We start from the raw sequence: 14,687 nt of genomic DNA, 5'->3' as shown, positions 1-14,687 counted from the left end.
ACCTCTTTTTTTTTTTTTTCCTTCCCCTCCCCCATGGGTTTCTGTTACGTTTCTCAGGATCCACCTAAGAGTGAAACCATATGGTATCTGTCTTTCTCTGTATGGCTTATTTCACTTAGCATAACACTCTCCAGTTCTATCCACGTTGCTACAAAGGGCCATATTTCATTCTTGCTCATTGCCACATAGTACTCCATTGTGTATTTAAACCATAATTTCTTTATCCATTCATCAGTTGATGGACATTTAGGCTCTTTCCATAATTTGGCTATTGTTGAGAGTGCTGCTATAAACATTGGGGTACAAGTGCCCCTATGCATCAGTACTCCTGTATCCCTTGGGTAAATTCCTAGCAGTGCTACTGCTGGGTCATAGGGTAGGTCTATTTTTAATTTTTTGAGGAACCTCCACACTGTTTTCCAGAGCGGCTGCACCAGTTTGCATTACCACCAACGTGCAAGAGGGTTCCCGTTTCTCCACATCCTCTCCAGTAGATGGCTTTTTTCTAATGTAGCCCAGAGCATAAAAGACACCCTGGGTAGGTGTGGTTGTATATTGAATTTTTCTTGCCCCTCAGGATATTTTCACTTGCAGATTCCAAATAATAAAATCTCAGATTCAAATGGCTTAAACAATAAGGACATTTATTCTCTCATATAACAGGAAGACAAGAGGTGGTGCAGGCTTTGCATTTCACTGATTCAACAACTGAACAATGTCATAAGGAACCTAGGAGCTTTCAGTCTGCTCAGTGATTTCCCATGGCACTGGTTTTCCTGGCAGCTGTATGTAAATTGAAGCATCATGCTTCCTTTTTTACATCCATTGGGAGAGAGAAGGAAATCTCCTAAACAACACAGCATTATGATTCCTTTTATCCAATCTGTTTGGACCAAGTGAAGGCCTGTGTCCAATTTTGGACCATCTAAGTCCTAGGGGACTTGAGTGGAGTGATTGGATTGGAATGGTTATCTGGGTTGGAATGGACATTGGTGCACCAATGACAATGTCTACAGCATGTTATTAACCATTATTCGTTTGGTCTTGCAGTGCTGAGTAGAAGGCAAAATCAACTTTGAAGTCTTTATACATCTACATATGCAGTGCAGTGTTACACCTGTGACACATCAAGAACCCAGTTTCAAGTTGGCCATTATAGAGTGGGCACCTTTGGTATATTTCAATCCAACTTTGGCACCTTATAAAAGATTCAGGTGTAGTAAACAAAACACAATCCCTGCTGTTCTCATGGGAGATGTAAGAAATAAATACCTGAAAAATTAAAATAGAATACAAAGGAAGTGTATGTCAAGTGTCATAGGAACCATAAGAATAAACAGGCAATTGTTAGACACATAGTGTGCAGCAGGCATTGTGTTAGGTGCTTTGCATATGTAATTACATTTAATTCTTGCAACAACCTTATTAGATAGATGGTGTTATCACCACTTGATAAAGGAGAAAACTGAGGCTCAGATTAAATACCATGCCCCAAGTCACTTAGCTAGTTGATGCCAGGGAATTTGAACCCCAAACTGTTTATCTGCAAAGCCTGTACTTTTTATATTAAGTCATGCTTTGGACAATAAATGAAAATTGGGCCACAGGCTTTCAGCTAATTAAGCCATCTTATTATACCATCCAACCAACTATACTATCTTATTTTGGGATGACAGGCTAAAAGAGGTATAATTAAGAGGACTAAAGTCACAGAACAAAAAGAGGTAGTTGTCACTGGTTGGGTTCTTCAGAAGATGCTAATATGGAGTTTGAGTACAAGATATTTACTGGAGATCAATGCTTGTAAAGGCTAAGAGCAAACAAAATTGGGTAGGGAAAGAAGTCAAACTGTGACACAGACACCACAAAACTGTGACTAAACCTGAGGGGAGTGCTGGAGTAAGTACTGTCCTGCATAGTGTCCTGCTCCGAGCTGAAGAGGAAGGGCAGGGCTTTCTACCTTCACTTTGCTTAGCCACTGGATACAGGCCAATCTGGGAAAAGCATGACCTCACTGAGTAGACTCTCTGGAGCTGAGGCAGGTCCTGGATAGGCTGACAGCTGGAGGCTGTCTGCTAACCTCACACCTTGTAGCTTTTCTGTGTCTGTCACAGCATCGCCAAGGGCAAATTGCATGTGTATCCAATTCTGCCCATATTCTGGTTTGTGTCCAGTGAGTGTTCCTAAAAGTGGTAACTGGGGGCCTATTTGACTAGGAGACTGGGTAGGAGACTGGGTATGATAAGACCAGAGATGCCATTTCATGCTTTTTAAAATGCTTCCAGAAGGACATCTTTCAATTTGGCCTCATTTCTTTCAAAGCAGGGTTTCATTTTACTCCCCAAAGATGCAATTTCACAAATGGGCCACGTCATATCAAAAGACAGGAGCTATGTTTTCTCATCACAGAAATATATGTCACCAAATTTCATTGTTTTTCTGAAGCTGGTACATTTCTAGGATTAGGCTCTACTAAGGCAATTGCAGGATATTCCCATGCTTTTACAGGTCAAAAATTTGCTCTTCTCATATAATATGTTAATTAGAATGGTTGTAGAAAGCATTTCACTCTGTATATTTATATCAAATCATCATATTAAAGGCTGTGAATATATTTGGTTTTTACTATTTAAAAAAAGAAGACAAATATGGGCTCAAATATGGGCCATTCTTGGTGTGACTAAGAAAACAAATACACATTATGCAGTAGAGCATGGGACAGATGAGTGCAAATTTGAATTCTGCATTATCATTTACCAGTTATATGACCTTGGGAAAGTTTCTCTCCAAACCCGTGTCTTCCTCTGTAGAATGGAGTAGCTATTGCTGTTGCTGATGTTATTATATTGGTTTCCAAACATTTAATCCTATTGGTTGTTCTCTGCCTGCATTCTAGACCTTGCCTCTTAAAATGTGGAGTTCAGATGTGAATATAATATACTAGACCTAGTATGACCAAGGTGGCATATAGTGAGACTCAACTTTCCTTGTCCTAGACATTACACATCTGTGAATGCAGCACAGGTTTAAGGTAGCACAGGTGATAACCACACACATTATTGGTTCCATTATTATTGACACCTACAGGCTTTTTTCTTATAAACTGCAGATAAGTCTTGTGTCCCTATGCCCAACCCTGACTCCCATCTATCAAATACAAATGAATTAATAAAAAGTATGAGTTTATGTTTGTTTCAGCTAAAGTCTGTGCTATTTGAAAAACAAGGGAGATATTTCTCACCTATCACATATCCCCTCTACCAGTTGTCTATGGTTTACTAGTCTGTGCAAAGCAGAAAAAGAAAAGTTTATTCCTTTCATGTGAGAACCTTGGCTGACCTCCTGACTCATCTGCAGTGGCCTTAGTTAGCCAGATGACCTAAAGATGTTTTCATTCCCATACTGCCGACCTGCACTTTGGTGTCACAATTAAGAGATATAAAAAAGTCTATAACACATTAATATCCTTATAGAACAGGGCTGGAGGAGAGGTACGGACTCCACGTTCTCACTCAGATATTATATGAAATAATGTTCCAACTTGCTTTGCAATGGCCAGATGACTCTGGACTAGTCCTTCCTGGCTTTCTAAGATGCTTGGCTAACTTGAACAGGAGGCCAATCCTGCACAAATTAGTGGGGATATTTGCAAACAAGCAGCTTGTACCTATGAAACAATCCTTCCACAAAGGCTTTGAGGCTGCCAATGGATTTAAAAAAAAAAAAACCCTCCCCCTTTCCTGCCCAGAATGTGGTATTTTCCTTCATAGGCCTTATCAAGCTCCTGGGCTTGCTGGGTGGGCATGAGAGGCCTTGATCTACCCTGTCTGGTCTCCCAAACATCAAGCCCCACAGTGACCACAGCCAGTGGAGGAGCCTGGCGTTTGGCAGGTTTCCACGTCAGCTCTATTGGAGTGGTAATTGGAGGGGCTGTCATTAGGTACCTTTTAATGGCTTTCTTGAATGTGCTGACTTAAATTTATTTAGTTCCAGGGGTTCTCTGAGCAGTCATAACTATATTTCAAATAGTGATTTCTATAAATTAGAAATGCCATTTTTCTTCAGCCTAAGAATTTCAATGAACCAATTATTCAAAACCAAATTTAATCAAGTACATTTTTTTCCCTTTCCTTCTGCAAATGTATGTTCCTTGGGCCTGTAAAGAAATGTGATGTTGCCATCAGATTGGCTGTACAGAGCTGATAGATTGGACTGTCAGAATTTATTGCTAATTTGGCTGTTAGGCCTTGGAAGGACTTGACAGCGCTGGTGACTTCCATAATGATATTTAATGTCTGGTCTTGGGTTTGAACTTCACTGTGCCAACTATTGGTAAACACACAGCTTTGCTCTGTTTTGTAATATATACTTTCATGCTTAGTCCATTTCCCTTGGTGGAGAACAATTTGAAGGTATGTCAACAGTTCTAGTACATTCTGTCTTTGTCCTAATTATGCCCATGTGCTGACTTATATTGGGTGTGTTTATGCACATGTGTTTCAAGTGACCACCTCTGACTGTGGCATTGAAAGCCTAGGATATGGAAAAAACAAAACATGCTTGAAAAGCTAGATTATGGAAAAAGTAAAACATGCAATATCCTACTTTTACTCCCTTGGCTAAGAGTAAGAGTTCTAGGCAAAGGAAAAGAACTGTGACAGTTCGCCAGAGTAGTTTAGTATAGTAAAAATTAGAAATTCGTTTGTTACATTTAGAGACCCAAAATGTATTTAGAACATAAGATTGAGTGTTAAGAGTCTATTGCCTGGACCTGAATCCTGGCATCATTACTTACTACTCATGTGATCTTGAGTGAATTACTTTAACTGTCTAAGCCTCAGTGTTCCAATCTGTAAAGTGAGGATAATAATGGGAATAATAATAATATTTTTTTCCTCCAAAGTTGGTATGAGGAGATAATGTTGAGTGGTTGCCCATTGCCTAGAATGGCTAGACTAGAAAGTGATGACTAGAAAGTGCTCACTTCATGTTGGCTTTTGTTACCATCAATTCAAGGGTAGAAGGTACTGTTGAATGATTGTTTCACAGAATTCTTGGATAAAGGTAACCTCATGTGACCAAAACATGCCATAAAGGCCAGTAAATGATTCCCTTCCCATTTTCCACAAATATTCATTGAGTTTGATAGGTGCATAGTACTGTAATGGAATTTCTGGCCCTCCAAAAGCTAACAATAATAAGGGAGCAAGGCCTTGTTCGAGGATTCTATAATCAAGATATAATTAGAATAAAGATATATAAGGTGTTTTTCAGTGTAAAAGTGTCTGCTTGGGCGTCTTTTCACATTCAAAAAGGGTGATTATTATCTTCTAACACCTCCAGGGAATGCTAGGATGAATCTAATAGTAAAGTGTTTGGTTTGGGGTTTGAGAGTGTATTTGGAGGAGTTTTGGAAATGCAGCCAGAACCTACCCCTCATCTCTACCTCAGGCCTTCAGGACAAATCTCTGTCCTGGAGCTAAATTGAATGAGAGAAGGATTTCCCCAGGTAATATGGCTAACTTCTCAGCGACCTGATAGGATTTGTGTTTCAGGGTGTCTGTCTACCATGGATAATCATTCCAATAGCTAATATTTATTGGGCACTTACTATGTGCCAAGCATTGTGCTAAGTACTTTATGTGCATGGCTTATTTAATGCTTGCACTCACCTCACAATATAGGCATTTTTAGAATCCTTATAATTGCCTAGCAGGAAATTGAAGCTAAGTGGGATGAAATCAGTGGCTGAATTGGAACATCAGTCCAGATTGCCTGACTCCACATCTCATGCTCTTAACCATTGTGTACCATGCTTTTGGTCTTGGCTCTGCCTGGTACCATCATGGTGGCATGGACTCATCCTTTCCTTGCTCTTGTTTTTACCCTTCTCATCTGGGAACTGAATGTACTGGGCTCTAACATTCTTCCATTTGTAACATTTTATGACTTTAGATGTTTTGAATGCTTTGTATCAAATAAAATATTGATAGCATCCACAAGCATGTAACTCATTTTCCTCGTTCTTCTCTCCTTTGACTTCCCCTCAAATCACCTGAAGATGGATTGCAGAAAAGTATTATATATCTGCATTTCCTTTCCTTTCCTTTCTTTTTCTTTTCTTTTTTCTTTTCTTATCTTTTCTTTTCTTTTCTCTTTTTTTCTTTTCCTTTACTCTTTCTTTCTTTCTTTCTTTCTTTCTCGCTTTCTTCCCTTCTTTCTTTCTTTCTAATTAAAACTGACTTGGGTCACCTGGGTGGCTCAGTTGGCTAAGCAACCAACTTCGGCTCAGGTCATGATCTCACAGTTTGTGGGTTTGAGCCTCGCATCGGGCTCTGTGCTAACAGCTCAGAGCCTGGAGCCTGCTTCAGATTCTGTGTCTCCCTCAGTCTCTGCCCTTCCCCCGCTCATGCTCTGTCTCTCTCAAATATAAATGAACATTAAAAAAAATTTTAAAAACTGACTCAAATAGGTTTCCAACACATTTTGGACATTGCTGGTCTCTGTTTCTGGTTCTAGCCCTGAGAGACATCCATTCTTGCCTATAGTGATATTTGAGAGCAGGTCTCTGGGGACATTTGACAAGTCTTGGATGAAGCAACGTAGTGGTTCTATTTGATAGAATGTTTTCAGCCAAGTTAGAGCTGAGACATGAGGAGAACAAATGACAGCTGACCTTCTATCAAATAGAAAGATTTGAGAATTTGGGAGTACTTGGGAATGTGTGATAATAAATATATGGTATAATTTTACTCAGATGTAGCCTATTGCCCCTTCAGCTTTGGTTATTAATGAGGAGACTCTGAACGCTGGAGAGAGATAAAGGTATCCCTGCTCTCTAATAAATGAAATGTGGAATTGAATAAAGTGTAAAGACACAGCGAAGAGAAAGGGAAGGTGAGCTAGAGAAGCTTCTGCTCTAGTCCTTAGAAATATTTAGTGTAAACCTTTAACTTCTCAGAGATTTTTGTCTCTTCCTTAAAGCAATACATAATATAAATGTAAACTTAATGACCATGTTTATGACTAAAACAGCATTACATTTTTTTACCTTTACCCAAGAATTAGTGGCTTAAAATGGGTGATAAGAACAATTCATCTTTAGTTTATAAACTTAGCTGTACATTCAGTAATTTTAACAAATTATCTGAAGCTCAGCTCCTCTACCCTATTACCACCTAGATAATTCCTCCCTTTGGTCTGTTTTCAGTTTCATTGTTTCTACTTGGTTCCAAACTGTATTGGTGCCTGTGTCAGGTGTTCTCAAAGGTATTCAGCACTTCTCTTACAATAGCACTTTGTAGGGGCACCTGGGTGGCTCAGCCGTTGGGTGTCCGACTTTGGTTCAGGGCATGATCTTGCAGTCTATGAGTTAGAGCCCCGTGTCAGGCTCTGTGTTGACAGCTCAGAGCCTGGAGCCTACTTTTGATTCTGTGTCTCCTTCTCTCTCTGTCCCTCCCCTTCTCACTCTCTCTCTGTCTCTCTCTCTCTCTCTCAAAAATAAATAAAGAATAAAAAATATTTATAATAGCACTTAACACATTTAGTTGAAATTGTTTATTTCTCAGCTTTTGGCATTTTGCTCAGGACAATTATTCATTGTGTTAAATCATCCCATATGTTGCTCAGTAAATGCCAGATTATCCCAGTCATTGGACAACCCAAGATGCTGCCAATTATATGCAAAGGCCCTATAGTGGGTGAATGTTTTTTCTACTTGAGAACCAATGGAAGAATATAAATTGTAAGAAGGCAAGCATCATACACGTCTTGCTCAATATTGAATTCCTTGTACCTAGCATGGTACACGGGACACAAACAGTGCTCAATAAAAGAACATTTTATTGAATGAGTACATGTTGAGACTGGTGTGGAAAGAGGGAAAGTTGATAAAGTTGTCTGAATTGCTGATTGAAAGGATGCTGTACAATGCTGTCTGCCAACCAGTTACTGCTAATTTTGTTTTTCTAAATCTTTCTTTGATTAGGTGATAGAGGAGGAAGAGTGGTAGAGAATAATGAGGTAAATGCTATATTTTGAATTAAGATAGAATAGGGGGCTTCTGTGTATATATTTACTCTCCTACCAATTTCATTGCATCTACCCTTTGGAAATCTGAAGGTAAAATTTATGAAATATTGAAACATAGGGAATTTTTAGGAGTCATACTAAAATTTCCCTATTGACCACTACTTGTCCCACTTAAGAGAGTAACATCTCTACTTCAGCCTTTGAAACACAGACACAATGCCTGATGGATTTTTCAGCTCTCCATCTGTGTGTGGGGTCAGAATTGTTCATGTCGGATTGTGTCTGAACTTTGGACAGCTGTTTGGTACTTTTACTTCAATTGTTTCTTCATGAGATAAATTAGAAATTGCTAAAACCCTAAGACCTTGACATTTGAAGGCCACCATAAAAATATTTGAGAAGGCAGATTTTAGGAGACTCTGCTAAGCTGGATGTATTTGTTTCTTGGCTGCCTGACTTCAAAGACTGAACAACCCATTTCAGGCACCTTCTGAAACTTATACACAGGACATTTAAAAATAAGGATGGAGAACCAGCAGAATTCTAACCATTAGAATTATCATAACTGCTAAACATTAAGATTTGGCTAAGACCTTCCTGGTCACCTGGACAAAAATGGCAACTCTGAAAATTCTAAGGTTCTCTTTTTTAATGTTTTCTTGGATAGAAAAAAAGAGAAACATCCATGTTTATTTTACCTCAGGTGATAAAGACTTTAGTATTAGAATATTCTAGAAGGTAAGGAAAGAGTAGAAATCCTGTCAGTAACTGTATATCCATGCCTCACTCATAGCTCAAATGTTCATAATAGCAGTTTTAATGACCTAAAAACAAACTTGAAGTGAGCTGCCTTCATGACTCAGATTTTTTCTTTCCCTGTTTATTTCTACTTCCTTATTGAGTGGATTGCCAGTTCTGTATGTATATCTTGCACTCCATTTCCCAGGAAAGAAAAACTGATTGGGACAGTTGGTTATTGGCAATATGGAGAATCCCTATCAGGAAGATTTCTCAAGTCAAGTCACCCCAAGAGATCACTTCCCACTATATAGAACTCCATTTCAACTAGTCATGGCTAATTTGGCCTGGGCTAATGGAGAGAGTATGCCAACCTCTGGGTAAGCATCTACCAGTAATAGTTTTCTCAGAAGAAACCAGTGTAACTGGCAGAAACTCTTAGGCTTCATGACCATTTGATGCACTCTCCTTGTTAGAAAGGAATAAGTCTGTGTTAACCCTCTACTCTATGTCTGGGTTAGAGACACTGTCCAGTCCTGGGACATGGTAAGACTAGGCTGTACAGTTGTTCCACTTCATCCAACTCATTCAGGGTGCCCGGAGAGTCAATCCTGAGCTCCTGGGCCTTTGTTTCAAGCAGTCGTGCTAAAAAGTAGAATGGGTCAGAGAATTTGAATAAGCAACTCTGTTATTTTTTGCCACAAGGATCTAAATAGCACCAGTGATAGAAACAGCAGGCCTATAGAATGTAGAGATCCACTTGATGGTTTTAGTTCAGGTTAACTTTTTTGTTCCTAACTTAAGTCTTCTCCTTCCTAATATTGAAGTTTGGTTCATCTCCCAAAATCCTTCCTAGACCTTTTCTTAAGATGGAGGCAATAAATAACTTGTGGCTCCACTTCTAATTACTTGTTGCTTCATGTTATGGACTGAATGTTTGTGTTCCCCTAAAATTCATATGTTGAAACACTACTCCACAATGTGCTGATATTAGGAGGTAGGGCTTTGGGGAGGTGATTAGATTAGATGAGGGTAAAGCCCTCATGAATGGGATGAGTACCCTTATAAAAGTCATGAGAGAGCTTGCTTTCTCTCTCCGCTCTCCATCATGTAAGGGTACAAGAAGAAATCAGCAATCTGCAACTTGGAAGAGAGCCCTGACCAAACCCAATGATGCTGGCACTCTAATCTTGGACTCCAGAACTATGAAAAATAAATTTGTTGTTTACAAACCATGAAGTCTATGGTACATTATTATAGCTGCCTGAACTAAGACACTCACCTATATGTGAATTTTATTATTTTAGTGCCAGGACAAATAGCAGTGAGATATCCACAGTGAAATATTTAGCAAGACACATTTCCACTTGTTTGACTTCCTACTATGTTTTTGGTTCCTCCTTACTCAAAAGAATGCAAACAATTTCAAAGTTTCTCTTGATTTCCTTTACTATATTATTTCCCTTTTTTCATCATAATTTTTGCTTGTGACCTGAATTTATTTACTTTTTGTTTTTACTAACCAGCTTTCATATTTTTCTCTCCCCTGCTATAACTAGTTCCCCCTCCATTGATAATATTGTCCACTCAATATGTAACACTTTTACAGAGAAACAAAGGTTTTCTTGGAATCAGTTTTGAAAATAAGGTTCTGATTTGGACTCTTTATGGGGGTTCGGTAGTGCAGTTGAACAAATGGTGATGAGATATGTAATAACAACATTAACACAGTTTAGCTTTGGGCAGCACCCAGTATTCCTGGGTAGAGAGCTAAGGAGTCATACATGAGATTCCCAAGAGTAGAAATATAAGAGTTCCACTTTTTGCAATTCTTTTTTGGTTTTGGTCCTACATTTCCTGCCTGTGACAGATTTATCACAATATCTCCCCTTTTGTTGTTATCCAGGATAGTTTCTCAACAGTGTGACACGAGATGATTGAGTCAACTCTTGACCACCAATGGCATTGTCAGCCATGGCTGCTGAATTAATGAGGAAAATTAAAACTCATTTGTCAGAGGTCAAGAGAAGCTCACTTTTGTAATTTGACTTCACATGATTGATGACCATTTTTCCACCCTGTATTTTAACATCTTTGATATTGAAAACTACCTGCAACAGAACACCATTTAAGATCAATGACCAGTGTCAGCAACACTGTTCAAGTTTGAGAGGTGGCAGCTTAGAAGGAACTGGGTTTCAAACAATCTATGTCAGAATCCCAGCTGTGTAACCTTGGGTATATCATTGAAATTTTTAAAGCCCTTTTTTTAATCTATAAAAGTCAAGTCGTAATCTTTTTATTTCACTGATCAAATAACACAATGTGAAAACTTGCAGTATATATGCCACATTGCAAATCTGTATATGACAATGTACTTAGTTTTTTTGTTTGTTTTGCTTGAAATTGTCTATAAAAACATTATTGATCTAATTTTTCCTAAAGATCTCAGTCCTATATTTGATCTGCTTTTGGCAGGAAAGTGCTATTAAGGTGTATTTCATTAGAAATAGGATACTTACAAACAAAAGACAAGAAAATTTTCCTTTAAATGTAAGGATTCACTAAATGCCAGAACGATTGTCCAGAACTCTGAATAGATGTACATCTACTTAAGTGATATGACTATATTAATTATCTTTGCTACATAACAAATTAGTACAAACCTAGAAGCTTAATACAACAAATGTATATCATCTCATAGTATCTCTGGGTCAGAAATTCTACTTAGTTGGGTGGCTCTGGCTCAGGATCTCATGAGGTTGTAGTCAAGAAGTCAGTTGGGGTTAGAGTAATCATCTAAAGGCTTGAATGTGGCTGTTCGCAGGAAGCATTCCTTCCTTGCTGGTTGTTTTCTAAAGGCCTCAGGTTTTTCACTTTATAGGCCCATAATTAAGGTTGTTTGAAGGTCTTCACAAAATGGCAACTGGCACTCCCAGAGAGAGTGATACAAAAGAGAAAGAAGTAACAATGCATTTTATGACCTAGTCTCTCAGACCACACATACTACTAGTTCCATTGGTGTTGCCAGCTACAATACAATTCAAATTAATTCAAATTAAGATGTGATTTTCAGGTAAACAACAAATAAAAGTTTTAGTATAGCCCATGTAACATTTGTCATATATGTATACTAAAAAATTCGTTATTTATCTAAAATTCAGATTTACTGGGCATCCTTTATTTTTTCCCCAGTTCATAGTACTTTTATTTTAGATAACATATTGAATTAGACCTATTCCTTCCTTGCTCTGTGTATTTCTGTCCTCCACTTGAAAAAACATATAGCTAAATCTATCTTTTGCACTCTGTCAATGAGGTAATAAGCAAAAAGTATCACTGGTTGCTTCAAAAAAGAAAACGATTTAGAGTCAAAATCCAGGAATCTTAGTACTATTTCCATTTTTTGCCCCTCCTTGCTTCACTTGGTATGTCAAACTCTAGCTTTTCTCCTATGCAGATTCTAAATCATTAGCTATCAATCTGAGGAATTCTTTCTTCTGCTGCCACCTACCAGTTTGTTTCTCTGCTGCAAGTAGGCTGGGGCTGTGCCTGAATCCAAACCACTACATTTACCATTCTCATGGGAATGCTGTATTATTAGAGAGGGAGAGTTTATAGGGGCACTGACCCCAAAAGTTGTCAGTACTTCTTACTCATCATCAGGAAATGGGAAGAAGGAAAGGTTTTTCTCTGGGTATTATTTGGTTTGGTTTTGGTTTTTTTGGCCCCTGAAAAGGGATTTTCTGAGAATCATGTCAAACTAGCCATATAGGCCATCAACCTCAAAAAGAGTAAGCCAGGAGAAAAATAGGATACCAGATTTGATTTCACAGTGTCCCTAAGCTTCCCAGACTCCAAATTGCAGATTCACTGAATAAAGAGAATTTGCTTTTTCAAACAGAGAAAGAAGAGATGATTTTAAAAGTCAATGACTTCTTTCAGTGCCTTTGATAACTTCTCAAAATCTGATAAACTGATGAAAACAAGTCTCTTGTTGGGTTTTCTAATGTTCCAGGGTAGTTTTCTTACTAATAGGATATAGAGAAAGATTTCAAAGGTCAGCAGAATAAAAGCTGGAAAAAATGACCAATTAGAGGCACCAAAAAAAAAAAAAATTGATTAAAAATTTAAATAGAATTGTTCATACTTGTGTGTCTATATGTGTGTGTATCCCAGTTTTCATTATGGGTAGCATAAAAACAATATCAGTATTACTTTTATAATACAATTCAGAATTGCAATTTTAACAATACACAAAAATTTTTACAATAATTCAGATTTTGGCATGATAATGACTATACATATTTGATAAATACATTTTTATTTCTCAGGAAGATTATATGAAAGTTATTAAACATTTGTGAAAGCATATTTAGCTTTCACTTAAATATCTGGGCCGTTCATTTAGTTTCTTTCAAAATTATTTGTTCCTATTCTTTACCTTAATTCATGAGGGAATTTAAGAAGGTATCCATGTTTTTGAAGTTTAAGGTGACCATTCCTGCCCTTTCCATATGATGCATCCTATTTTTATTTGTTTAATCTGTCACCCTAACTTTCATTTTACATTATCTGTTAGAAATTAGTCACCAACTCAAGAGAAGGGGAATTAAGTTCTACCTCTCAGGAGTGAGAACTAAACAAAGAATTGCGAATACATTTTTTAAGCCACCATAATGGCATAGTGGAAAGAATGTGGACTCTTAAAGCTGAGAGACATTGGGTTCAAATCCTGTTTCTTCTACTCATTAGCTCTGTCACCCTAGGCAAGCCATCTCTCTTTTCAGAGCCTCTGTTTCCTAATGTGTGTATTGGAAATAGTAATACCTTCCTGCTCAAGTGTTACACAAAAGCTATTCCCAACATCCTCTCTTTCTAGATCCCACCACACAGATTAAAAAGGTTAATTCTCACATCTCTAGCGTTTTTGCAGGTATGGATGGCTATATGCCTCAGCTGTCATCCATGGAAAATAATAGATGTGTGCTAAGATGGGGGCTTCTTCAGGAAAGCTTTCACTTTTCTCATATAAAGGGACAGACCTCTTTTGGCACCAGCATCTAATTGGCAGACTCAAGGCTGCATCCCAGTGCCCTAGTGAGGATATCGACAAAGGTATCTTTTGTTAATAAGGTGACTTTTTAGAAAGCCCCTGACCTAAAAATGGGGGCTGATTGCCAGGGAGAACCAACCAGGTGATTAGAGGGTTGGCACTTTCAGTCCCACCCTCTCCACTTTACCTTTCCCACACCCTGATCTCTGGGGAGGGAAGAGGTGCTAGAGACTGAGTTCAGCCACCAATGGCCAGTGATGTAATCAATAATGCCTATGTAATGAAGTGTCCATAAAAATCCAAAAAGGTTTGGTTCAGAGAGCTTCTGGGTTTTTGAGCATGTGGCTTTTCAGGGATAGTGGTGTGCCTGAAGAGGGCAGGGAATCTCCTTGCCTTTTTCCCATACCTTACCCTGTGCATCTCTTTCATATGCCTCCTGCTGAGTTATATCCTTTTCAAAAAATTGGTAGTCTAGTAGGTAAAATGTTTCTTTGAGTTCTAAGAGCTACTCTAACAAATTAATCAACCAGAGGAGGGGTTGTTGGAACCTCCAGTCTATAGCCAGTTAGTTAGTTAGAAGCACAGGTAGCATCCTGCACTTGCATCTGAAGTGGTTGGGGTACGGGGAACCTTGTAGGACTGAGCCCTTAGCTTGTGCGATCTGACACAGTCTTCAGATGGATAGTTAGAATTGAGCTCAACTGTGGGATACCCAGCTGGTGTTGGAGAATTGTTAGGTGTGGGGAAAAGCCCACAGTGGAATTGGGTGCAGAATCATTAATATAAAATTAATTTATGTTTTTAGACTTTATAGACACTCTGTAGTTAAATGTCAGACAATGTAAAGAAAGAATAAAGACAA

This window comes from Panthera uncia, chromosome A2 (assembly GCF_023721935.1).
Source record: "Panthera uncia isolate 11264 chromosome A2, Puncia_PCG_1.0, whole genome shotgun sequence".
In the NCBI taxonomy this organism is placed as follows: Eukaryota; Metazoa; Chordata; class Mammalia; order Carnivora; family Felidae; genus Panthera; species Panthera uncia.
This window is presented reverse-complemented; position numbering follows the sequence as displayed.